Source organism: Rhinoderma darwinii, chromosome 11 (assembly GCF_050947455.1).
Source record: "Rhinoderma darwinii isolate aRhiDar2 chromosome 11, aRhiDar2.hap1, whole genome shotgun sequence".
Classification (NCBI taxonomy): Eukaryota; Metazoa; Chordata; class Amphibia; order Anura; family Rhinodermatidae; genus Rhinoderma; species Rhinoderma darwinii.
In genome coordinates, this window is record NC_134697.1 from 42,169,841 (window position 1) to 42,195,577 (window position 25,737).

Below are 25,737 nucleotides of genomic sequence, written 5' to 3' on the forward strand. Positions count from 1 at the left end.
TCCATTTTGTTACTGAAGTAAACCTGATGGGCCATATATACGGTATCAGTATGCTTTTTAAGTCCTGCATGGAAAAAAAGTCATCTTGTGACAGTTTCAGCATGCTGTAATGTACAGGACAGCAAACATTCTGCAACATCATACATCCTTGTAGAGGATTTTTTGGCTCTATATGCGCTTGTCATAATGCCCGGATTTGTTACCATGATGTACGGGAGGCAGGCACCATGTTTAATGTACTCCTAAGTTAGACAATTTTTCCAGACAGGTTAGTAGAACTATTTTCCTACACTACCGCATAGAGCAAGAGGAGTGCGACCACATCTGAGCGCCACCCCAGGGTTCAAATGTGCAGTAATATTTTTTGGGTAGGGTGGAATTGCTCTTAAATCATAGTATGTACGAAAGAATGAAACAAATTGTGTTACTCCAGAAATGTCATATACTGTTGTTTAGACCACTGAATTCTACTTTTGGTATTTCCTGGGAATAAGCATACTGTACCTTGAATTGCCTTTAGTGATGGTTGTCCTGAAGAATACTAATAATATTTCTAACTAGAAATAAAAAATTTGTAGTTATATTACAGCTCCAATAGGGGTGGTTATTCAGATTTTCAAATCTCCTAAATAGCAAATTTGCAGAATTCTGCAATAGACATTTCTCCTGTATTGCTGCATAGCCTTATCCGACTTGCCATTCAGTTTTCTGGAAAAACTCTCAGAAAGTCGCTATAAAAGTGTTAGTGCAGACATATTGGCTGTGACATAACTAAGAATGTTTACCAATTTGACATAACAGGAAAACTCAGAGACACTGGTGATTTTTAATTTAGGGGCGAAGACTATGGTTGTTTATCTGAACCCGAGTTCTGAAAAGCAAAGCATAAAAAGTGGTTGATAAGCAAAATAAAGTAGAATTCAATAAGTAAGGAGCTTGTTTTCACCTGTTAAAAGTTGAGATGCCCATGAGATGACCTTTTAAATAATCCATCATCACTCGGCTTTCTGCCAATCTCAGCATGTTTGTCTCCTAAGCTTTTAGATAGTTGCTGCACCGACACTATCCGCACACTTTTGGCCTCCCTTATCACTTGAGGCTCTTAAAGTTTGTCCATTCCCAACTACTGGATTCTGTTTTTAATTGCCTGTCTGGTAATTTAATCATTAGATCTGAACGCAGGCCAATCTGTATTCAGCCAACAGAACAGCCCACACAAACAAAAGAAAATACAACCTCACTGTAAAACGTCAAAAATATATTTTAAAAAATGGAACTGACCTAATACTTTCTACCAATGCTCATTAAGCAAAGGATCAATTCTATTTCCTGTAAAGTACATAGAAGATAGAGGGGGGGAGGGGCAACCTAGCAAAGATCAATATGGACACACCATCATGGTGCCGAGTTTTGCCATCCAGGACAGAATGCCTTGGTCATTGCCCCCCCCCCCCCCAACATGCCCTTTCTATGGCCGATTCCTCGCCCCTTTGTTTATAAATAATGCAATTCCCATGGAAAGGGGAGTCCTGTACAGATTTTTTGCCACTGAGGTATAAAACGTATGGGCCAATCTAGAGTTTGGTTCCTCTTTCCAAGCTCACCATAGCAACTGCATATTCTGCTTCTATGGTACGCGCACCCCTATCTCTACCTGAAGACGATTTCTAATTGGAGTGCATTGCCACTGAACACATTTTTTTCATGGTGCCAAAATCGATCCTGTTGCTTTTAAGCATGGCAACTAAGGCTTTGCTTACATGGCCACATGAATAGTTTGTGTGAATGCTGTCTATTTTATGCCCAAAACAGGATCAGATTCTATCAGAGGAATGCCGGTCTTTTTACACTAAATATACAGGTCCAATAAAGTCTGATCCTTTGGCCATGTGAATATTTGTGTTATCTTTTAGTGTATTATCTCGCTTTTCATGTTTAGTATACTTACCCGGCAATCCACAATTGAGCGTTGGGCTTCTTGCTCCTACTGGCTACCATATTCCATCCCTAGCTGGAAGTTGGGACCAGAAATGTTGAATGCACATATAAATGCTCTATTACTTCTTCTCTCTATGGGGGAATAACACTGCATCAGCGCAGGAGCATGAAGATTTGGCTTTGTCACTTGGCCTTGACCCTAGTTGCAAAGCAGTGGCCCAAACATATTAAGCCCAATGTTTAGTAAACCAGCCAACTGCTTAGTACATTCAGCCCACTTCTTACAAATGATTCATTAGGTAGTTTGAGAGACTACTGAGAAGAATGGGAAACTCCAGTAGTATCATCTGTGAGAGTCTACATGGTGATTTTTAGTATCGGGACCAATTACTCTGACTAGGAATGTAATAATACACTACGGGTGATATGTGATTCTGCTAACATTTGGGAATGTGTGCGACTGACTACAGCCACAAGCAGATTATCAGAGTACAAGTAAGTTCTGAGACAAAGATGATTCATCACAGGCAGACTTAGTAGAATAATCCGGTATCATCCGTGCAGTTTAATTCAACCATTATCACCTGAAGAATGTATCTGTGTCCATTTTAATTTATTTCAATCTATATCCGAAAGTCATTGAGCTCCATAAGATGTAAACTAATTTATGTCTTAATGTTTAAAGTGTGATCCACTTCACCATTCTGTCTAAACCACTCATTTATTTCATATGTAAAGTTCAGGGTTGGATGGATTACATCTTGATCCACCCATGCAGAGATATACGAGAATATACACGCCCCTATTTTGACTTTGCAAAAGCTGTCAATCGAGAGTAATATACTCTACTGATAGCTTAAAGGGCTCTTCCAACATGAGACATTTATGGCATATCCACGGGATATGCCATAAATTACTAATAAATACGGCTCCCAGCTCTGGGACCTGCCCCTATCTGGAGAATAGGGTCACCCGACCCCTGTCTATCCTGCTCAGCTGTTTCCATAACTAACACAGGAATCAATGGAGAGAACTGTGCACACAAGGTGGGACCGGGGTCGAGTGACTCCCATTTTCAAGATAGGTGTGATTCCCAGAGCTGGAACCTGCACCTATTAGACATTTATGGAATATCCCATGAATATGACATAAAAGTCTAAAGTGAGAATACTCCCATAAGTAGGGGTACCCTGTGCCCTTCTTATCTGCATTGTGTGGAACAGAGGCCTGTGGACCTCCTTAGATATAGAGTCCTAGAGAACTGCTTTTCTGTCGGGGTTCAATTAAACAGCATATATCACAATCTATATTGCTGTTATACAAAAATATAAATACTGTGTATTTACTTAGCCAAACTCTCTAGAGCACATATTTTTAGGGGAGAAGAACTAGTCACAGCAATCTTCTGATATGGAATAGATACATTTGCGAGAAAAAGTAAGGGCCTGTTCACATCAGCGTTGCCCTTCTGTTGAGGGGTTCCATCTGAGGTTTCCGTCGGGTTAACCCCTTCCCGCTCCTGGACGTACTATTAGGTCATGGCAGCTGTATCGTTCGCGCTCCATGACCTAATAGTATGTCTTGGGAGAAACGGCCGTTTCGGCCGTCCTCCCGACACATACAGGAGATGTGACAGCTGCTGTCTTGTTCAGCAGCTGTCACAGCTCCTACAGCGGGGACCGATCGATGTGTCCCCGCTGATTAACCCCTTAAAAGCCGCGTTCTATAGAGATCGCAGCTTTTTAGGGGTTAAGCTGCCATCGCCGGCCTGCTACATGATAGCGGCCGGCGATGGTGACTATGGCAACCGGACACCAAACAATGGCGTCCGGCTATGCCATAGACGGAAGCCTAGTGGGTCCTGACAACGTCAGGACCCACTATGCTTGCTGTCAGTGAGTAGCTGACAGTTCTAATACACTGCAGTATGCATGTAGTGCAGTGTATTAGAATTGCGATCAGGGCCTCCTGCCCTCAAGTCCCCTAGTGGGACAAAGTAATAAAGTAAAAAAAAAAGTAAAAAAAAGATGTGTAAAAATAAGAAAATAAATGTTTTAAAAGTATTAAAAGTAAAAATCCCCCCTTTTCCCTTATCAGTCCTTTATTATGAATAAAAATATATAAACAAACAAATAAACTATACATAATTGGTATCGCCGCGTCCGTAACGGCCTAAACTACAAAATTATTTTGTTATTTATCCCGCACGGTGAACGCCGTAAAAGAAAATAATAATAAACCGTACCACAATCACAATTGTTTGGTCACTTAACCTCACAAAAAATGGAATAAAAAGAGATCAAAAAGTCGGATGTACCGAAAAATGGTACTGAACGAAACTACCGTTCGTTACGCAAAAAATAAGTCCTCGCACGGCTTTATTGATTGAAAAATAAAAACGTTATGGCTCTTAGAATAAGGTAACACAAAAAGTTAATGATATTTTACAAAACGTATTTTATTGTGCAAACGCCATAATACATTTAAAAAAACTATAAACATATGGTATCGCCGTAATCGTATCGCCCCGCAGAATAAAGTGAATATGTCATTTATAGCGCACGGTGAACGCTGTAAAAAAAATAGAATAAAAAAACAATAGTAGAATTGCTGTTTTTTAGTCACCACGCCACCTAAAAATAGAATAAAAACTGATCAAAAAGCCGCATGCACCCCAAGAAAACTACAATGGATTCCTCAAGGGGTCTAGTTTCCAAATTGGGGTCACTTTTGGGGGGTTTCCAATGTTTTGGCACCACAAGACCTCTTCAAACCGGACATGGTGCCTAATAAAAAAGAGGCCTCAAAATCCACTAGGTGCTCCTTTGCTTCGGAGGCCGGTGCTTCAGTCCATTACTACACTAGGGCCACATGTGGGATATTTCTCAAAACTGCAGAATCTGGGCAATACGTATTAAGTTGCGTTTATCTGATAAATCCTTTTGTGTTTTTAAAAAAATGGTATAAAGAGGATTTTCTGACAAAAAAAAATGTAAATTTCACCTCTACTTTGCTCTAAATTTCTGTGAAACACCTAAAGGGTTCAGAAAATTTCTAAATGCTGTTGTGAATACTTTGAGGGGTCTAGTTTCTAAAATGGGGTGTTTCATACGGGTTTCTAATATATGGGCCCCTCAAAGCAACTTCAGAACTGAACTGGAACCTAAAAAAATAAATGAGGCAATGCTTCGCTACTTACATTATACTGATAATGAGCCGTGCCCAACCCGAGATGACCCCAGTTTTGACCGTTTGTATAAACGGAGACCCCTATTAGACCGTTTCAGTGCCCGGTTTTCCCAAGCATACACCCCCGAGAAGTGTATTTCTATTGATGAGTCCCTGGTACATTTTAAAGGGAGGGTTCAATTCCGCGAGTACCTGCCGGGTAAGAGGGCAAGGTATGGCGTGAAGATGTATAAGCTGTGCGAGAGTGCATCAGGGTATACCTACAGATTTAAGATATATGAAGGAAAGGCCACCCCCAAACCAGACTGCATCCTGGACTACAATAGGTACATGGGAGGGATGGACCTGTCAGATCAAGTCCTGAAGCCCTACAGCGCCATGCGGTGTGGTATAAGAAGCTGGCCGGGCACATCATACAGATGGCTTTGTACAATGCGTACGTGCTACGTCGATGTGCAGGCCAGACGGGAACTTTCCTGGAATTTCAAGTGGTGATTATCAAGAACCTAATCTTTAGGGACCAAGAAGGGGGGGCACCCAGTACTTCTGGAAGCGAGGCCACACGCATCGTACCAGGGCAACACTATCCAGGAGAATTTCCCCAAACTGGCAAGAAGGGAAAAAGTCAAAAGAGGTGCAAAGTCTGCTATAAGGGATGACACAATATATCAATGTGACACGTGTCCCGAATAACCAGAGCTCTGTATGAAAGAGTGTTTTAAAATTTATCATACATCCCTTGGTTTATAATTTACCCCAATTTTACTTACCCTGATGTACTCCGCACAACTTATCCCCCCTCGTCTTTCCCCTCTGGGCCGTGCTGTGTGCCCAGGCAGCTGATAACAGCCACATGTAGGGTATTGCCATACCCGGGAGAACCCACATTACAGTTTATGGGGTGTAGGTCTCCGGTCAAAATGCTCACTACACCTATAGATGAATGCCTTAAGGGTGTAGTTTGTAAAGCGGGGTCACTTCTTGCGGGTTTCAACTGTACTGGTACCTCAGGGGCTTCTGCATACATGACTTCGCACCACAAAATCCCCAGTAGGCCAAATGGTGGTCCTTTCCTTCTGAGCCCTCCCATGGGCCCAAACGGCAGTTTATCACCACAAATGGGGTATTGCGGCACTCAGAACAAATTGCGCAACAGAATGGGGTATTTTGTTTCCTGTGAAAATAAGACATTTTCAGCCAAAACTACATATTATTTGAAAAAATAATTTTGTTTTAATTCCCAGCCCAATTCAAATAAGTTCTGTGAAAAAACTATGGGGTCAAAATGGTTACAACACCCATAAATGAATTCCTTGAGGGGTGTAGTTTCCAAAATGGGGTCATTTGTGGTTGGTTTCCATTGCTTTGATACCTCTGGGGCTCTGCAAATGCGACATGGCACCCGAAAACCAATCCAGCAAAATCTGGACTCCAAAGAACAAATAGCGCTCCTTTCCTTCTGAGCCCTCCCATGGGCCCGAACGGAAGTTTATCACAACAAATGGGGTATTGCCGAACTCAGGACAAATTGGGCAACAAAATGGAGTATTTTATTTCTTGTGAAAATAAGAATTTTTGAGCTAAAACGACATATTATTGGAAAAAATCTTTTTTTTTTAATTCCCAGCCCAATTCAAATAAGTTCTGTAAAGAAACTATGGGGTCTAAATGGTCACATTACCCATAAATGAATTCGTTGAGGGGTGTAGTTTCCAAAATTGGGTCACTTCTGGTGGGTTTCCATTGCTTTGATACCTCTGGGGCTCTGCAAATGCGACACGGCACCCGAAAACCAAACCAGCAAAATCTGCACTTCAAAGAACACAGAGCGCTCCTTCCCTTCTGAGACCTCCCATGGGCCCAAACGGCAGTTTATCGCCACAAATGGGGTATTGCCGCACTAAGGACAAATTGGGCAACAAAATGGGGTATTTTGTTCCCTGTGAAAATAAGAAATTTTGATCACAAATGACATTTTATTGGAAAAAATTAAATTTTTTTCATTTCACAGCCCAATTCAAATACGTGCTGTGAAAAAACTGTGCGGTCAAAATAGTAACAACAACTATAAATGAATTCCTTGAGGGGTGTAGTTTCCAAAATGGGGTCACTTCTGGTGGGTTTCCATTGCTTTGATACCTCTGAGGCTCTGCAAATGCGACATGGCACCCGAAAACCAATCCAGCAAAATCTGGACTCCAACAAACACATAGCGCTCCTTTCCTTCTGAGCCCTCCCATGGGCCCAAACGGCAGTTTATCACCACAAATGGGTTATTGCCGCACTAAGGACAAATTGGGCAACAAAATGGGGTATTTTGTTCCCTGTGAAAATAAGAAATTTTGATCACAAATAACAATTTATTGGAAAAAATGTCATTTTTTTCATTTCACAGCCCAATTCAAATACGTGCTGTGAAAAAACTGTGGGGTAAAAATGGTAACAACAACCATAAATGAATTCCTTGAGTGATGTAGTTTCCAAAATGGGGTCACTATTGGGGGATTTCTACTGTTTTGGCACCTCAACACCTCTTCAAACCCGGCATGCTGCCTAAAATATATTCTAATAAAAAAGAGGCCTCAAAATGCACTAGGTGCTTCTTTGCTTCTAGGGCTTGTGTTTTATTCCACGAGCGCACTAGAGCCACATGTGGGACATTTCTAAAAACTGCAGAATCTGGACAATACATATTTAGTAGTGTATCTCTGGTAAAACCTTGAATACAATTGAAATACAGCAAGAAAAATGAAATTTGCAAATTTCACCTCCACTTTGCTTAATTCCTGTGAAATGCCTGAAGGGTTAAAAAACTTTCTAAATGCTGTTTTGAATACTTTGAGGGGTCTAGTTTTTAAAATGTGTTGTTTTATCAGGGTTTCTTATACATAGGCCCCTCAAAGCCACTTCAGAACTCAAGAGGTACCTTAAAAAAGGCTTTTGAAATTTTCTTAAAAATATGAGAAATTGCTGTTTATGTTCTAAGCCTTGTAACGTCCAAGAAAAATAAAAGAATGTTCAAAAAACGATGCCAATCTAAAGTAGACATATGGGAAATGTGAACTAGTAACTATTTTGGGTGGTATAACCATCTGTTTTACAAGCAGATGCATTTAAATTCTGAAAAATTCTATTTTTTCAAAATTTTCTCTAAAGTTTGCAATTTTTCACCAATAAACACTGAATATATCTACCAAATTTTACCGCGAACATGAAGCCCAATGTGTCACGAGAAAACAATCTCAGAATCGCTTGGATAGGTTTAAGCATTCCGACGTTATTACCACATAAAGTGAAATATGTCAGATTTGAAAAATGGGCTCTGAGCCATAAGGCCAAAACTAGGCTGCGTCCTTAAGGGGTTAAGCCCTCAACGGAAAGGCAAACTGAAACCTTAGCTTCCGTTTGCATCACCACTGATCTCAATGGTGACGGACACTTTGTTAATGGTTTCTGTTTGCACTGTTGTGAAAGGGTTTCGTTTTTTTGACGGAATCAATAGCACAGTCGACTATGGAAACGGGAACCATTAGCAAACTGCACATTTGCAGGGAGAAATGGTCCAAAATTCCTCCTCAACTAGTAACTTTATTTGCAGCTACAGGAAACATTTGGTGGAGGTGATTGTGGCTACAGGGGGATCTACAGGTTATTAAATTCACTTACTTTTTCTCTCTGTATTGTGGATGTTTAGTCAATTTGCTCAATTAACCCCTTAAGGACACAGACATTTTTTGATTTTTCATTTTCGTTTTTCACTTCCTGCCTTCCAAGTGCCATATTGTTTTTATTTTTCCGTCGATAGAGTGGTATGGAGCTTATATTTTGCGTGAGGAGTTGTAGTTTCTACTGGTAGCATTTAAAGTACCATATAATGTACTGGGAAGCTGGTAAAAAAAATTATTTGCAGGCTGAAATTGGAAAAAACTGCGATTCCTCCATTATTTTTTGAGTTCCGATTTTACGGCTTTCACCGTGTGGTAAAAACAACAACTTAACTTTATTCCATGGCTCATTACGATTACGGTGATATTAAATTTATATTGATTTTTTTATATTTTACTACTTTAAAAAAACAAAAAACTTTTAGTTAAAAAAAAAAATAGTTTTGTTTCACCACATTCTTAGAGCCATAACTTTTTTATTTTTCCGTGCATTGAGCGGTGTGAGGGCTTATTTTTTGTGGGACGGACTGTAGTTTTTATTGGTACCATTTGTTGGTTGATCACATTTTATTACATCTTGTTTGGGAGCTAAGGTGACCCAAAAAACAGAGATTTTGGGGGTTTCAATTGTTATTTTTTACAGTGTTCACCGTGCGCATTAAATAACGCTATATTGTAATAGTTCAGACTTTTATTGACGCAGCAGTATCAATTTTGTTAACTTTTGTATTTTTTACATTAAAATGGGAAAAGGTTTTTTTTTTTAATTTATTTTTATTTTTTTCACTACTAAAAGGTATATTTCACTTCTTTTTTTTTTTACACATTTTATTAGTCCCCCTAGGGGACTTGAACCAGCGATCGTTAGATTGCTGGTACAATATACTGCAATACTAATGTATTGCAGTATATCGTCATTTTTACAGGCAGGGCTTAACAGAGGCAGAATGAAGGCACCACTGGGGGCCTTCATTGGGCTCCTTGGCTGCCATAACAACTATCCTCACCCCCTGATCTCATTGCAGGGGGGGGGCGATGAGTTGCCGGTGGGGGCCACCCCCCCACTTTTCAACTCCTCAGATGCTATGGTCGCGATTGACCGCAGCATTTGAGGGGTTGAACAGCCAGGAACAGCGCGATCGCTGCTCCTGGCTGTTAGTCCTGGGTTGGTGTCGGCTGTAAAACACAGCCGACATCCGCAGCATATGGAGCGCGCTCAGCACGTGAGCGCGCTCCATACTTCTCCCCCTGCACCAGGACGTACCGGTGCGTCCTTGTGCGTTAAGGGGTTAAAGACATGAACAGTGCAACTATTTGTGCGTTATTAGTTCAGTTAGATTGTGTTTGTCTATAAATGTGACTTGATAACAATCAGACCACGTTTTATCAGTAATCAATGCAGAAATGCAGGTAATTCCAAAGGGATCGGTTACTTTTTACTGCAACTGTACATGTAAGAACATCACCTTGGTGAAGTTTGTCATCTTGGACCACCATTGAATTCCAGATTGAAAGTTACTTATGGAACATTCAGTTCCTTAAGGCCCTATTACTACGGCCAAAAAGTTGCAGCTCGGTGATCAGCGCTCGTTTGCTCCTGTCATATGGAGCTGTGTATGGGGATGAGCGGTCGTTACTCCGATCGCTCGTCCCCATACATAATTAGCATGTTGGTAGCGCGTCTCCCAGTTTACACAGGAAGATGTGCTGCCGACAACGATAATATATATATTTTTTTAAACTATACGATCAGCAGATTAACAAGCGTTTGCTCGTCCATCTGCTGATCGCTGCCCTTTTTACACAGACCAATTATCGGCAACGAGCGTTATATGAACACTTGTCTGCCCGATAATTGCCCAGTGTAAATGGGCCTTTAGGCTGTGCTCACACAGTGGAGCTTTGTATTTCTCATTTCTTTATTAGCCACTCCTGGTTTTGGCTAAAAAATCACTGAAAAACTGTACTAGAAATGTTCCATGAGAACTAGGCCTTATTGGAAATCTAATACAGCATTCTTAGCACACTGCTATTCATTTAAATGACCCTTTGCTTAGAATGTTGTATCATCTTTCAAGGAACAGAAATCTCTGAGCAGTCTCCTCAATGGAGCCTTTTCAATATGGAAACCAGTGGCTGCCTAAGATCACACATTTCACCAATGTGATCTGCCTACATGTATCTATGACATATTAGAAGATAGTTTTGACTGAATTTCCCTTAAATTAGATTTATTGCAACTTATATAATCATATGTTTTTTTTTTTGGTTTATCCTGCCTTTTCATGAGAAGATCTTTTATATTTTGACCCGATGTTTACCTGCAGGAACAGATAGTTTACCGGTTATTTATAAGTAATTTTTGTGTTTTGTAGATACAGTAGTTACATAGTTGATAAGGTTGGAAAAAGACACTTGTCTATCAAATAATCCTACCGTGAAGATCCAGAGGAAAGCCAAAACCCCTACGAGGTTGATGCCAATTTCCCCCATAGGGGAAAAAATGTCTCCCCGACTCCATATATGGCAATTCTAATAAATCCCTGGATCAACGTCCCATCTCCAAGATCTGGTACCCATAAGTTGTAAGGTTATATTTTTTAAGGTACACGTTTAGATGTAAAAAGATCATTACAAAGATCTCTGTACTGTCCATTCATATATTTGTACATTGTAATTAGATCGTCACTAAGCCGTCTTTTTTTTAATAAATGGAATAACCACAAGTTTGATAACATTTCTTGGTATTGCCATCCACCCATTCCTTTAATTACCTTGGTCAGCCCTCCTCCTTTGAATCCGCTCTAATTCATCTCTGCCCTTCTTATACACCGATGCCCAAAATTTTACATAATATTCCACATGTGGTCTGACTTGTATAGAGGAAAAACGATGTTCTTGTCATGATCATCTCTGTCTCTTTTGATTTATTCCATGATTTTATTTGCCTTGGCAGCAGCTGCCTGGCACTGGTTGCTAAAGTTACGTTTATTGCCCACCAATATCCCTTTTCTAATAGGTTATTTCAGTGGCAATTTTACCCAGTGTTTTACTATTTAATACATAATTGTAGAATATGTTTCCTCAACCCATGTGTATAATATTACATTTATTCACATTAAACTTTATTTGCCATGTTTCTGCCTACGACTCCAGCTTCACCAAATCCTTCTGTAATATTATGTCCTCCTCTGTGTTGATCACTTTACAGAGCTTAGTATCATCTGCAAATATTGAAACTATACTCTGTAAGCCCTCTACAAGGTCATTTATAAACATATTAAAAAGAAGAGGGCCCAATACTGACCCCTGTGGAACGCCACTGGTAACTGTGACCCACTGTAACATTAATTATGACCCTCTGTTTTCTATCACTGAGCCAGTTGTTATACATATTTTCTCCCATTTCCAGGTATGTGGATTTTATGTACCAACCTTTTATGTGGTAGATTATCAAACGCCTTTGAAAAGTCTAGATACACCACATCCTTAGGCCCCATGCACATGACCGTAATTTTTATCTGTAAATACGGAATCCGTAATTACGGATGAAATTGTGGATCTATTCATTTCTATTGGCCACGGACACCTTTCTGTATATTAATGGATGTCTGTCCGGGCCGTAGAAATGATCCGCAAAATATAGAACATGTCCTATTCTTGTCTGCAATTGCAGCACGGACTCGCCCATAGAAGTCTTTGGGCGCTTCCGTAATTGCGGACGGCTACGAATGTGTATCTGTAGCCGTCGGATCCGTATTTGCAGACAGTAAAAACTATTACGGTCGTGTGCGTGAGGCCTTACCCATGTCTAGTCTAGAACTTACAAATAATAAAAGGTTGAACTTGTCACAACTTGTCCCTTCCCATTAGTATCATCAGATAAGACAGCAAAGTTCACGCATGCATTTTTTGTTTTTTTTGCAGAATGTTTTGATTGTACTTTTGTTTTTTTAACTAATCATGCTGAATCCTTATCATCTGTATGTCATTAGAACTGATGCCACTAGTCTTCATCAGTTCCGCCACAGCCATTTTTTTTCCAAGATCCACCACTCCATTATTTTATAATTGAGATCACCAAAACTGTCAGAAACTCATCAAAACAGATGTCATATCAAAGTGGGAGCCTGCCCAATGCTCTTGCCAGTAGTAGTTATTTTTTCTTAAAGTTATGTGTCTCTTGTCTAAAAGGTTTTTTCCTATTTCTTTTTTTAAACTTTCGGCCAAGATTTTTTTGAGCAATCGTTTTTTTTAAATAAAAATGGAATCAGTGTTTTACATTCATGATTGGCTTAGAAAAAATATTGGAATTTATGCTCTCTTGTATCTACAGAATATTATTGATGTTGCAGTGCATTCCATAAACCTGGTAGAACCTTGACGTTTAAGGACTTATGCATGGAGTTGTACAGAGACGTATTAGGGGGCACAGGGCCTTCTATGGGGACTACTGTACCTTGTTATATCTCCACGTTCATGCAGGCGTACAGAGGGTTTTTTTCTGCTGGATTCCGTATCAATCTATCATAAAAAAATAATCTTGGCCTGCTTCCTCAGATGCTTTGTATAGAGCTATAATCCCTTTATATGGCACCCAATAGATCACTCTAAGTCAGCATGCGTATTATGGAGCCGTAGTATGAAGCCGCAACCGTGTGCATGAGGCAGAATGATGGGTCTTAGCCTATGATGTTTTCTGTTTTGATTGCATCTAGATATAATCTGTGAATCTCTGACCTGCAATGACTATTTTCAATTGATGATAACAGTACCTGAAATGAACCTGATGTGTTAATAATTGAAGTTGTCGGATAGTCCATTAACTTGCATGTGAACAGAATAATTTTAGGTCATCAGCACAGGAATGAATTGCCTTCCAATGTCAAACTCTGATCATTGTTATAATGGAAACTTTCACATCCTGTCATCGCAGCACGACCACAATCATCATAATCAAATCTTCACAGAATCTATAAAGGAATATGCAAACCTAGTCTTAGGCCTCTTTCACGCTGCAGTATTTCGGTCAGTATTTTGCATCAGTATTTGGAAGCCAAAACTAGGAGTAGAGCCTACACCGAGAAAAATTATAATTTTTTATAAAGATTTGCACCTCTTGATTGTTTTGGACTCACTCCTGGTTTTGGCTTTCAAATACTGAAGCAAAATACTGACTAAAATACTGCCATTCAGGCCCTGTTCACACACAGTTTTTTGCAGGCAGAAAAGTCTGCCTTTTGACCTGCCGGTAGAACATTTGCTGTGTTTTTTGACCGGGCCATTGAGCGCCACGGGCAAAAAACGCTGCGAAAACCGCTTTCTCTTCCTCCTATTGATTTCAATGGGACGTCTGAGACAGAAATTCCTGAAGAAAGGGCATGGCACTTCTTCTGGGAAATCATTGGTCGGCAATTGCAAAGGGAGCTACCAGCAGCCAATCTTGATGATTTGCACGCCCAAGTGCATTCAGCGTGGCATAATTTTCCTCAGACAACCATTAATAATTTTATAGATAGCATGCCAAGGCGTGTAAGTGTGTGTATTTCTGCGAGTGGCACTCATACTCAATACTGAATAAATCAAGATGTTTGGAATTTTTTGTTTCCATTTTTTTATCATTTGCATATCATTAACATGTCTATCGATTCTGTGATTTTCACAATTCCAAAACTTTTCCTTCTTGGTGTTACAATTTCAATGTTGAGGAGTGTATGTTCGCATTAACAATTATTTGAGCGATCAACAAGAGTTTTATTGCTAGTCATTCAGTCGCTTCACCTATTTACATTATAGGGGTTTTCCCATAATCATTTTTTATCACATATCCACAGGATAGGTGATGGTGATAAATATCTCATCAGTGGGTGTCTGACTGCTGGGACCGCCACCAATCACGAGAATGGGCTTATCTTGCCATTCCTGGGACTCCCAGAGGAATGGGGCGGTAGTGCGTATTCTCGACCACCGCTCCATCAATTTCTATGGGGCTGCCGAGTTCTATCTGCTCCAATCCTATGGGTCTTCTAGGAATGGCAAGGTAAGACCGTCCTTGTGATCGTGGGGTTCCCAGCGGTCGGACCTCCACCGATCAGATTTTTTTCACCCATTCAGTCGATAAATGATAAATATTGATAAAGGTAAACCCCTTAAAGCGATTATTCCGCACAATTGCTTCTTAGCTTTGGAATCCGACCAATTATCTGCTTGTGTAAATGGCCATTAAGAAACAAGTCGCATGTTTTATGCACTATTTATTCTGATGTCCACCTTCAAGAACCGTTTTGGTGAAGCACCTTATTGTGCAGCCCCATGGCAACTAAGTGTCACAGATTCAATAAAACACAACACATTTGCCCGGATAGAGAGATCCATCATCTATTACTTCTGACGAATGGAATATTTTAGGACTGAATTGACACATGGCCAAATAAAAAGAGCAAAGCAGCACCACTGAGTAGCATTATAAAAGAAAAGTATCTGGTGCATTTTATGGGCACTGCCCTAGCAGTAACTATTCTGTAGGCATTAGTACAGAATGTGATTATTTTAGATGATTAGATTTTGAAAGTCCTTCTAGGGAAGATTCACAGTCTATAGATTCTGGCATAAATGATAGTAAATATGTCGGCCGGTGGTTAGCTGTGCCCCTTATGCTAAGGAGGAATAAATCACTAATTTTTGAGCAAAGAAAAGCATTCGCCAAAATGTGCAACTTTTTTACACCACAAGCCTAAAAATAAATTCCCCTCAATGATTCCACACAACAACAGTCTAAATGCATGCTGTAAAATCGTTCTACCAATATGCATAATATCTTGTACACCCCTCTTATAGCACAATGTTGCATTCCATTATATATAGTTCCTAGACTGTTCCCATGGCAACTGAAATCTGAATTAAACTTACTGTATAACAACAGCAGACAGATGTACGCTTCACTCTCACTTTAGCCCCAAAGCGGAGGATTGAGACGCAGTATGTGCTACTGCTCTTTTCCTTGTTTCAGTCTGAGTGTCAAAAAAGATGAAATTGGCCTTGCGGCACCAATTCTGTGAAAAAAGACAAAGTAGACTTAATCTATATGTCTAGTTTATCATTTATTTGTACATTTTATAGTGATTTACTAAGGACAGAAGTTGTCGATCCAACCTGATTTGTTTTTATGAAGAGGTGAGCAGAAGCCTAGACAGAGGGGCCGCTGTGGATATAGTGTTTTTGGACTTTGCAAAGGCATTTGACACTGACCGTCATAGATGTCTAATGGGTAAATTAAGGACTATAGGTTTAGAAAATATAGTTTGTAATTGGATTGAAAATTGGCTCAAGGACCGTATCCAGAGAGTTGTGGTCAATGATTCCTACTCTGAATGGTCCCCGGTTATAAGTGGTGTACCCCAGGGTTCAGTGCTGGCACCACTATTATTCAACTTATTTATTAATGATATAGAGGATGGGATTAATAGCATTATTTCTATTTTTGCAGATGAAACCAAGTTATGTAGTAATTTTCAGTCTATGGAAGATGTTCGTAAATTGCAAGCTGATTTGGATGCACTAAGTGTTTGGGCATCCACTTGGCAAATGTAAAGTTATGCACCTGGGTACCAACAACCTGCATGTATCATATGTCCTAGGGGGAGCTACACTGGGGGAGTCACTTGTTGAGAAGGATCTGGGTGTACTTGTAAATCATAAACTAAACAACAGCGTGCAATGTCAATCAGCTGCTTCTAAGGCCAGCAAGATAATGTCATGTATTAAAAGAGGCATGGACTCACGTCACAGGGATGTAATATTACCACTTTACAAAGCATTAGTGAGGCTTCATCTAGAATATGCAGTTCAGTTCTGGGCTCCAGTTTATAGAAAGGATGGAGTTGGAAAAAATACAAAGAAGAGCAACGAAGCTAATAAGGGGCATGGAGAATCTAAGTTATGAGGAAAGATTAAAATAATGAAACCTATTTAGCCTTGAATAAGACGACTAAGGGGGGACATGATAAATTTATATAAATATATTAATGGCACATACAAAAAATATGGTGAAATCCTGTTCCATGTAAAATCCCCTCAAAAGACAAGGGGGTGCTCCCTCCATCTGGAGAAAAAAAAGGTTCAATCCCCAGAGGGACAAGCCTTCTTTGTCAATGTTTATAATTCTTGCTTAAATGTTGATCCAGTCGGATTGCCACTTGGGATCAGGAGGGAATTTTTATTTTTTTAGGGAAGATTGGTTAATGCCTTATGGGTAATTTTTATATTTATTTATTTAATTTATTTAAAAAATGTTTAAACCTTCCTCTGGATCAATAGGAGTAAAGCAAATGAAGATAATTTATCCTGTCTCTTGGTTGAACTTGATGGTCAGATGTCTTTTTTCACCTATGCTAACTATGAAACATTGAGAAATAGAAATTCTTGATCTCATCCTAACAGTATGATATTGTACCTATGATGTACTGTATGCTACTCCTCTGTGAAAGTCTTACATAGTGCATAATAATAATCATGAGACTATTTGTCTTGAAGATATTTGGGCGTTCTGCATCCATATTACATCCGTATCTATGCAGTCCGTATTTCAGAAATTTTTCTAAAGTCATATAAAATATTCTCGCCTTTAAAATATGCCGTCTGTGCCCATTAAAATCTATAGATGGTATTCAAAACAGATTCCTCCTCTTTTTATGTAGCCCAGCTGCAACTGCTACCCCCTATAGCTAAGCCTCTACCTACAATAATATGTTGGCCTGAGTAGGAGCATAGCCCAATGCAGTCTTTCAGATCGGTGTGGTACTGCTATGGGCCCATTCTATACCTTTGTGTGTTTTCTCATGCCCTGTACCTGAGGTATTCACCCCTAGAAGAATTCCTTATCTGGGATAATATGGTGCCTCACTGAGGCATCGTATGGCGGACACCAACTGCATTTGAAATTAACAAGCAAAATTTTCCCTCCATTGAAGTCAATTTAAATTGCACACAAACACAACAGTAACATCACATTTACATTGAGTGCTATGGTGGAAAGAATTGCGTGACCCAAATTACATAAAAGTAAAATTTAATGTGAGTTACACAATTAATGTAGCCTTAATCTTTGTGCGGGATATGTTTGAAGATCCTTCCATCCTTCTTTCTATGTTGCAGTGCAGGGAATGTAAAATTCTTGTTCACCCTGCATTATAATAATGGTGCTACGTGGCGTAATTGGGAAAGATTTTAAAGTGGTTTAAAAATATCCATTAGTATTGTATTTATCTCCCATTTTAATTACCAGAGTACCAGATGTGAAATGGAAGGGAAGGTAATATATTATAATTACAAAAATAGTTCCTTCTAGAACAAACAGTATTGTACAAAAATAATATTCAGTGCCTTTAAATCAGAAAGTCAGGTTCATATCGACCAAAATGAAATCTTATTTTCATGGACTGGGATTAGTCTAGACAGAGAGCTTCCAAGTCATTTTAATGGTATCTCCGCATCTGTGGAAATAAAATGTTTTGAAGAGGACTGATTTTTTCCACAATTTATTTATACAGTCTATTCCTCATTCATAAGAAGTGTCAAAGTTGACCATAGTAACCAATCAAATTCTATCTTGCAGTTTTTCAGAGCAGGTTTGAAGATAAAAGCAGTGATCTGATTGAAGGAAATGTGTGGCGCTGACACTTTGTTTGCAATAGTTTTTATGCATGACTCATTTTTGTGTTAATTCTATGTCTGAGCTCTTATCCCAGAGGACATGGGTGCAAGTGCTACTGTGTTTATATGGAGCATGACCACAGACGAAGCATATTTATAACATAATCATAGACGTATCATATATAAGATCACAACACAGCACATGTAGTCTTTTAAGCCCTTCGATCAGAGCTTGGATACCAAACTTTAGAATATCCTCAAATTTCAGTTTCCTTCTAGCGAATCTCTTAACATCCCACCTATCACACTCTTCCACACCCACTGAAATACGTAAAAGGTCACTGTTGTTTTACAAAACTTCTGACATGTTATAGGAACATATAAAAGGTTTTGGTTGCCTACAGCACTCAAAGATGCAAAAAAATTCATCTGTGTCCAAAAAATCCCAAGTTTCAGACAATCATGTCCAATATAAGAAGATTCGTGACAACATCCATGTGGCAAATAAAAATCAAGTGTTTATTAACACAGCCCCAAAAAGACGCATTCAAGATTTCAACTCATGCAGAAGTCTTTGTCAAGCATCATCACAAACACTCCTGCGTGAGTCGAAACATTGCATGTTTTGTTTTGGGGCTTAATAAACACTTGCTTTTTTTGGCACATGGATGCTGTCACCAATCTGCCACATGAATGACGTTATAGGAACATGTGAGAAGTTTTGATTATTGTGTGTCCAGGTGCTGAGAAAGGCCATGCTAACTGGTACAAGTGCAGGTTAGAAAACCAGATCCCAGCAGGATGCAGACAAGCCCCAATGTTATATGAAGGTCGCACAGGTGCAAAATACTGATAAACAGCCACTCAGACAACTACCATTTATGAGGGGTTGGTTTCTCAGTATTATAATTGCACACAGTGATGTGCCCTTTCAGTACTGATCTGGTTTTTTTTCTGGATCTTCTAGGATATGCTGAGCGGTGCAGTGTAGAGGCTCATTGAAAATGTAGAGCTTAAATAATTTTTTTAATATTATATGTCTTTCACTTGTTCAGAGTTATATAGTCTGTATTATTAACCAGAGCAGTATTCACAATTCTGCTGGTTGCTATTGGAAAAAGTTGACTATAATGTTGACAGACACACCCCACACAGTTTCACTGCAGTAAAACAGTTTGATTTTTCAGATTACTGTCCATGCCCGGTATAAAATCTACACTTCCTAAAATACAAATCATCAGAGCAAGCTCTGTGCAGACATTGAACCAGTAAAGAATGCTGAGAGATTTCAGCTCTGAAGCCTGACATAGTGTATAAAGCTCTGGATTTTAATACAGTCATTAACACAAAATCATTACAAGATAAATAATGAAAAATATTTACAAAGTTACTTGACTTTTTACGTAGATTAATTCTGTATGAAGACCGTCGAATTATGATACTACCTTTAGCATGTGAAAATACCATTTGGCCCCATTCACATCACATTTTTGGCCTACGATTAACATGTGTATGGGGAGTACATTAGGAATAGCTGTTAGACAAACAAGCTATTGAAAATTTATAGCCACCTTTTCTCAAAGTTTATTATGTAACAACATTGAATCATAGTGGATATAGCAGGGGTGTATCTGTGGATCTGTGGGGGGCTAGCGGGGCATTATGCCCTGGGTGATAGGTGCTAGGGTGTGCCGACAAGCCACTTTGTATTGTCCAGGATATTTAGAGAGAGGAATGGGGGCAGCAAATAAATTTTTTTACCCCCGGGTTAAAGAAAAGCCTAGCTACAGCTCTGGGTATAATTAGGCTTTTTTCGACACTGATCAAGACATACATCTTATAGTAAGAAAAACATATTTAAAGCAAGATCTACAATCATTGCAAAGTTATTGAATACATAATGATTCACGATTCATTATTTTAACCCACTCAATTCATCACTGGATTCGCCAATTCGATTTATGGTGTATTAAAAAAGCTGCAGTTTTGTGAAATCGCTGAATTTGTTTGTAGCAGCACAAAACTGTCACTTGTGAGTCACATCATTTTTCAAATGGAGATGAGCGTTGTGGCTTCCATTGCGACGCAGATGTGAACAGAGCCTTGATGCATTGAAATAGCCAATACAACGTACAGGCTTCAACCCAATTGAGAGTTTATGAATTTATGGGCTGTCATCACTTTGACCCAGACAAAGAAAAAGGGAAATGTTTGTCAAATGAACAATCTCGACTTGTTAACTTTTTCTGTAGAAGCTTTAGGCTATGTTCACACGGAGTATTTTGCCGAGTTTTTTGACGCGGAAACCGCGTCGCAAAACTCGGCAAAAACGGCCCTAAAATGCCTCCCATTGATTTCAATGGGTGGCGTCGGCGTCTTTTTCCCGCGAGCAGTAAAACTGCCTCGCGGGAAAAAGAAGCGACATGCCCTATCTTCGGGCGTTTACGCCTCTGACCTCCCATTGACTTCAATGGGAGGCAGAGAAAGCGTATTTCGCTGTGTTTTATGCCCGCGGCGCTCAATGGCCGCGAAAATCGGCGTGCAGGGAGAGGAAAATCTGCCTCAAACTTCCAAACGGAATTTTGAGGCAGATATTCCTCCTGCAAAATACTCTGTGTGAACATAGCCTTAATACTTGAGAAGTATGAAGGTTGAATTTAGACACATTTTCTTTACTGAACACAATGGTGCAGATTAACATAGCCATTTTAGTTTTCTCATTTTTTTTTTCCATTTGCGCATTTTATTTTTTAATTGACATAGCCATATGAGGGCTTATTTTTTTTGCGGGACGAGTTGTATTTTTTATTGCGGCCATATAATGTACTGAAAAACTATATCAAATTATTTTGTGGGTGGAATTTTAAAAAAAACAACAATTCCGCCATAGTTTTGGGGATTTCGTTTTTACGGCGTTCACTGTGCGGTAAAATCTTAATTCTGTGGGTCAATACGATAGTGATACCAAATTTATAAATTTTTTTATCCTTTACTACTTTTGCAAAGCAAGGCCTAATGCACACGACCGTAGTGATTTTGCGGTCCGCAAAATCTCGGATACGTTGCGTTACATTTGTCCGCAAAATACCTTCCGTAGTGCATCCGTGTGTCATCTGTATTCATGTTTTCTAAAAAAGGAAGGCTGGAATTGGTACCAACTTCCTAAGTAGATCACATTATCCGCAAATACGGTCACTAAAATGACATGTCCTAAGTTTTTTCAGCCCGGAATCTGACCCCACCCCACAGATCTGTGAACATCACGGTCATGTGCATGGGGCCATATAAATGAATGGGTCCATGTGCTATCTACAAATTTGCGGATAGCACATGGACAAAATACTACGGTCTTGTGCATGAGGCCTAAGGCCTATCCACAATTTTGAGGATTTTCGGACCGTATTTGTGGATCATGTGACCTACTCAGGGAGTTGGAACCAATTCCAGCCTTCCTTTTTTTTGTGGATCTGTAAATACTGATGACACACTGATGCACTACGGAAGGTTTATTGCGGACAACTAGATCGCTAATGATCTGTTGTCTTGTGGACTGCAAAATCACTATGGTCATGTGCATTAGGCCTAAAAACACTTTTTAAAAACAAAATTAAAAATCTAATTGTGTCCCCATATTTTGAGACACAAAATGTTTTAATTTTTCTGGTGCTTTTTGTGCTAGATTTCTGGTTTGTTTTGGTTAGTATATTTACCCCAATACATTTTATGCATATTAGTTTTCTCATTTAGTTCGTGTGTGGTTAAAAAAAACACAACTGAAGTATACACCCTTGAACACCATTTAATTTTTTTGTATCCTAAATAAGTCTAAAATTCTGTGCTGATTAATTTTTTAAAATATATATTTTTAGTAGTTGGAGCTCCATTTTTCATATCCAGAGCTCCAAATTCTTTGCATAGAGTTAATGATACATTTCTGGCTGCCTGAAACCGCCACTAGAGGGAGCTTACTGCATAATGTTTTATTATTTAATTCAATAAACAGTATGCAGTAAGAGCCTCAGCTCCCTCTAGTGGCAGCCAGGCATTTATCATTTAACGATGGGATAGATAAATTAAAACTGGCATTTTATACGCCAGTCTTAATATAAAGAGCGCTGGAATAAAATGTGCTGAATTTATTAAGAGGCGCACGTCTCTTAATAAATCAGCTGCATCTCTGGCAGTCCGAGTGACAGGAAGAGAAATCAAATTTTTGGGTAAATTGCAACTTTTCAATGCCAGAAAACTAGTGGACAGTGCTTTATGAATGCAGGGGATTTGGTAATTTTACATCACAAAATGTAGGACCTAAATCGACAGGTGTTACAATGTGGACATTAATTTTTCTCTTCTATTGTCTATAAAGACTTTTAAGGATATAATGACCTTTTGCATGGATGCAGGTAGATAACATTTATGTATTCCATCTACCCTATAGCATGTCATTGACTTGGACTTGTACATGTCTGAGCACTCTTCCTGTACTTACCAGTGAAACCCTTCTTCAGACTTTCACATTTATTTTAAGTGTATAAATATTACAAAGTCTAGAATACTGTTTACGGATGTGAAAGTCATTATTATTTGCTGAGGGCAAGTAGGGGAATATAAAGGTGAAATTCTCCATTGTTCTGTCTCAAGTCTCTTCATATTGGCAAAGGAACAAAAATGAGAGGACATTTTTTTTCTATTATGTAAAGCATTAAATCGAATAATAAACTATAGGCACAGTCACAAATAATACATACAGTAATTCAGATAAAGCATAAAATCAGAAATATATTATTAATGAATATATGCATTTGAATAAAGCTTAAAGGGAATGTGTCGCTAGAATTTATTTTATTTTTTCTTAGTTAAACAATTATTATTTAAGTGATTACACGTTGTTTTAATTTTATTCATTTTTTCACAAGTCAGGAAATATTATAAATTAGATTCTAATTTATAACATTTCCATGTGCTGAGCACCTGAGGGAGCAATTCCCAAAATTGCAGCATGGTCAATGTGGTAAAGCAACCTCATTGCTTTATGCTGCAAATTTGGGGTAGACACACTCTCTCTAGTGTCCTCACACAATCCCCCTCCCTTATTCTGGCTAGTGCCAGGAGAGGGAGGGGTTTGAATCTTCAAACCTTCTACACTGTGTGCCGCCATTTTCTGAGTGACTGCACAGTGTAGGAGGATTAGATACAGTGCTCAGACGACAGTATAACACGAACATACACGAACATAATGCACACATCACATACACGAACATAAATTACCTTCTCCTGCCGCCTCCGCTCCTATTACTTACACCTTCGCTTCCTTGAACATATGGCCGGAAGCCGCGGCCAGAAGTCGTCATCTTACTGTCCGGCAGCAGCTTCCGGTCCACATGAACATTGCGCCGGATTTCGCTCTGCGAACGAGCTTCGTTTTGTTCTGTGTGTGAGCGGCGCATGCACAGTTCCCATACAGACGGCGTACGCTTCAGAGAATGGATCGGCTCGCATTCTCTATGGGGTTGTATGTGCCGTATTCCATCTCTGTATGTGTCGTTAATCTACACATACAGAGATGAAAAAAAAATGGCAGCCCCCATAGAGAAGTAAAAGTAAGAACAAAGTAAAAAGTAGAACATGAAAACACAAATAAATAAAATTTATGTTAATATCATACTAAAAGCAATGTTATATAAAAAAAAAAAAATTTCATGACACCTTCCCTTTAACCATTGTTTAATGTTCTGCAATTTTTCAATATACTTCGAGTTTCAATTCCTCAGTGAGTTCCTGTTTTTTTCCACATTAAGGCTCCATGCAGACGACCGTATTTTTCATCAGTAATTACGGACAGTAATTACTGACAGTAATTAAGGACCCATTTATTTCTATTGTCCACGGACACCTTTCAGTATTTTTACTGAAAAAAATTATAGAACCTGTCCTATTCTTGTCAGTAATTACAGCAAGGACTCTCCTATAGAAGCCTATGGGAGCCTCCGTAAATACGGACGGCTACGGATGCACATCCATAAACCGTTCGTATTTACGGAAGCATTGCTCGGCAACATGTTGATGACATCATTTGCAACCTCCCTCTTTTTGTACGGATCACCAGTTATTGTAAATGTTGACGTGTAAAAAATTTGTTGCAAAATTTGTGCGTTTTTTCGTCACTTGCCAAATTTTAAAAGTGACGAGAAAAGTGGGCATGGTCTACAAAGAGATGTAGTTTGGGCCATATGTATTAATGCAAACTAAGTGAAAATGGCACAAATTTAAGCACAAATCTATGCTCATAACAGGTGTAAATTCGATTTTCTGACTGTCAGAGAGTCCAAAATGTGCCAAATTTATTTAGAAGCATACATCTTTTCTGCTTAGACTGGCATAAGATATGCCCGTTTTGGTAAATGTGGATCATTGTGTCCAGTCTAGGGGCTTCTCTGTGAGCTAAGTACATCCATAGCACACATCTCTACCCTGTACTGATTTGCTAAGTAGCAATATATCAGTGTAGGTAAAATGTGTCAGTCCTGGACTCCAGGCTGTTTAGCTTGCATAAGATTGCCCAGAATGGATTCAATTGCAACAAACCCTCAGCTGTGACAATATTAGATCCATACTGTATTTCAGCCTCTGGCTGTAAACAAGAGATTTCCCATTCAGTGATAGCAACAGGAGGTCTTGAAAATGGTGAGGAATTGAAATGAGCCTGGTGTTAAAGGGGTCGTCTTCCTTTTTTAAGTGAAGACGGACGGTACCAGTTTTAGAAACCCCAGTTGATAAGCTGTTAACACTGGGAGGGAACCTGCGGCACACCATTGTAGAGGAAAATCCAGAATTACATGCCAGTTATTAAAATGAAAGGCCGACCATATAGTACAATCATGGGTCGGATCCAAAAGAGCGAGAGCCTATTTATGTTAAGAGCTTTCTGCTTAGGCTCATAGAAAAGGGTTCCTAGTGGGGGACCCCTCTCTTTGATGTCAATGTGCCCTAGAAGGGCATATGGAAGGGATTGTGAGACAACCCCTTTAATGAACTTTTCCGCTACATTAAATACACATGTAGATAGTGATAAAATTCTGTTTTATCTCTTATTAATATGTGTTTACAGTAAAACTTGGTGGCAACTAACTTGAAATTCCAAGTTTTTATTTTTACTTTCCTAGATTCCTGAATGACTTGATAACTCCCGCTGGGAGCTTTAATAAATGCAATATTGAGCTTCACTTGATTTTACCAATCACAAATATAACTGAGAAATAGCTGACTATAATGTATATTGTGTCCGAAATTACTT

At 39.2% G+C, this 25,737-nt stretch overlaps 1 protein-coding gene and 1 long non-coding RNA gene across 2 annotated transcripts in view; one reads left to right on the forward strand and one right to left on the reverse strand.

Moving 5' to 3' along the window:
- The window catches only part of LOC142662901 (uncharacterized), a 224,171-nt gene that overhangs the window by 177,822 nt on the left and 20,612 nt on the right, over window positions 1-25,737 (reverse strand). The window lies entirely within an intron of this gene.
- FAM13C (family with sequence similarity 13 member C) overlaps window positions 1-25,737 on the forward strand; it is a 302,988-nt gene that overhangs the window by 132,236 nt on the left and 145,015 nt on the right. The window lies entirely within an intron of this gene.